We start from the raw sequence: 2,863 nt of genomic DNA, 5'->3' as shown, positions 1-2,863 counted from the left end.
CGGCACAGCGGTTTATATGTATATTTATCCATAAATTAATAAATATTAATTCTGCTGTTAAAAACAAATAAATAAACCGTGTAGGAGAGTGGTTATTATGTGCAAATAGTAAGAAAATCTATTTTTGTGCAGTGTGCGCATGTAAAAAAAAATCTATTCCGATTTGAAGCTTGTGACATATAAAGACGCACATCAACCCGATCACTGTCTTTTGCGTTCATGTAAACACTACATTCAGATTCATCTATCGGAATGAATTCAGTCCGATTGAACCAAAAATTGTGCATGTAAATGTAGCCAGTGTCACCAAAAAGGCTGGCTTTGGAGATGGGGGTGTCAAGAAAGCGCACTTTGTTGGCGTTGCACATCTCCATAAGGTTCAACCGGAGATGGTGCTCCTGTACCACCAAAGTAGACATCGCCTAGCTGTGGGCCCGTGCTGTGATCTTAATCACCTAGAGGCAAAGTCGGTCACTATGCACAGTTACTGCATTAACCCCGGCTTAGAACTACCCCCGTGCAATACAGTGCTTTGGCCTGATATATTTGCAGAATGGCCATTGCATGCAGGGTGGAGGCGACCTGTTCAATGGGCAAGTAAGTCTGAGCAGTGAAAGCTAACATAAAGCTAGTTTTCGCTTCTCTTCTACTCTTTTAGAGATGAATGGGAGAGTGATTGCTCAAACATGGGCAACCACTCGGCTCTGAATCAAAAATCTGAATGAGTGGATGCACGCCACCCTCTTAAATACCCGTGTACACAGGGGAGTGGCTGGGCATGCAAATTCCACTCGCCAATATTCATTGGCCTGTTTTTTTACTACTCAGAGCAGAGGTGATTGGGACTCCCAAGTCAGACCCCTAATGTCAGTGTCGATGTAACGTCAAATGTGACTGACTGAAAGGGAACCAACCAAGGTTACATAACTGAGACATTTTCTGTTATCCACAAATAAAAGTGCATTAATCATTATGTCCACAAAGGGAATGAACTTGTGGTTTAGAATTTTTTGCACTGAATGATGTGTTGACTTTACATTTCAGTAAATGAAATTTATAAGGCTTTTGTCCTTCTTTGTCCTTTTTTGTCTTTGTTTTATTTATTTAAAAAAAATTTTTTTTATTGTTTTGTTTTTGGACTTTCTGTGTACAAAATGCAATAAAGTCCAATAGCATTTTCTTGTGAAATATAGCACTTCATCTCGTGAAATTAGGCAGGTCACCCTTGTTGCCCCCATAAAACGCAAAGGAATACAAATGTAACATGTCATCTCATTGACTTATCTAATGGCTTATGATCAAATGATCCCTGTCTTACAGTAATACTGTACAGTAGAGTAATGCTAGTCCTAATCCACAGACTGCACACACCAGACACCAAGGGCCTAAGATTTACTAAATAGGGCAAATTAGCATGAGACCACAATCCCATAAAGCACAGATGGGAATGGAATGTTCTGCAGGTGATCTGTTGACAATGTGCAAATTAAAGAACACAGATGGAGCCAGCTCATTTCCATAATTCACATTGCATGATTTATTGAAATACTTTGCCATATAATTTCTGTCTGAAAGGGAAACTCCTACAAATGCATATGCAGTAAAGTAAATTGCAAAATAACTATGCTGGCACAAGCTAGTAAATATGACCCCAAGTATCAATGCAACAACATAAGAGAACATATACATTTTTTCACAAAAAAACTAGCAAGATGAGTGACACAGACAGTTTATTATATTGTGAAGTTCTCAAAATTGATGATACAGTTTAAAGGGGGTTCTGAAATAAACTACAAAGGTTTAAATTGCAGGATCAAATGCCATTATCCCAGCCATTTCCCTCACCATTTTTCAAATGTGGGATTTACAGATGTAAGTCAGCGGCTGTAAGACTGTGAGTCAGAGGATTTTAAAAATACACACGACTTTAGAATTGCTTTGACTTTTGGTGGAGTCTGCCATCTGGATATTTGAGTTCCACCCAACTGTTTGATTTTGTTTCTTTTTTTTTGTCTGATTTAGAGAGCTCCAACAAACTTCTAAATTCAGTAACTATGATTCTATACCGATTTCACATTTAATTTGTTCTGGATGCATTACTTTTCAGAAAAATTAATAAAAGCGAACACTAAAATAGTACTTTTTGTAAAGGATCAGTCATTGTGGTGGAATTAATTGAAAGAAAACTCCCCACTTAAAATTGTGAAACACTCATTTTAGTTTCTGGCTCTCCAAAGCTGTTTACTGGTTGTACCATGGAAGGAGACTGTGACCATCTTACATAGAAGCAAATCAACATCCAAGGCCACAACTTGGAAATGGAGGGAAACTTATTACAAAAATAGAAATAAATAAATCCTATTCACAAACTGAACATAAAATACGTACATGAAATTTGACTGTAACTCACAGGCTATGGAATTAGCCTGCAAAAGTATAGCTCAATTAAAAAGATTATATATTATAACAGTTAATTTCAGATCTCTGATTTGATTGACATAGCAATGCTGATATTTAATCTAACACAAAAACCTTGAAAAAATTACATACGACCCTGCCAAATCACAGAGATGATTAGTCCCGATTAGGATGATTAGGACTAATATTATCACATCTTTTATTTGTAAAGATAGAAAACATAGAATCGCTCCGCTTGTCTATGTTTATGCCCTATGCAAATTTTAGGTTAAAGTTGGTGAACTTTGACATGCCAATTCACAGCACCACTGACCAATAAATGTTCTTAATTTGGCAGTTACATTTGTGTGAATGATGCTTGGTCAAAGCTACACTAAACATTCACAAGGAATGAGGCACTCATATAAGCTGTGTTTTCTTTATAACCACACTGTTCAGGAAAATA

The sequence above is a fragment of the Sinocyclocheilus rhinocerous genome, unplaced genomic scaffold (assembly GCF_001515625.1).
Source record: "Sinocyclocheilus rhinocerous isolate Xijiao unplaced genomic scaffold, SAMN03320098_v1.1 scaffold915, whole genome shotgun sequence".
NCBI classification, from domain to species: Eukaryota; Metazoa; Chordata; class Actinopteri; order Cypriniformes; family Cyprinidae; genus Sinocyclocheilus; species Sinocyclocheilus rhinocerous.
The sequence above is the reverse complement of the archived record's forward strand: the minus strand, read 5'-3'. Positions refer to the sequence as shown.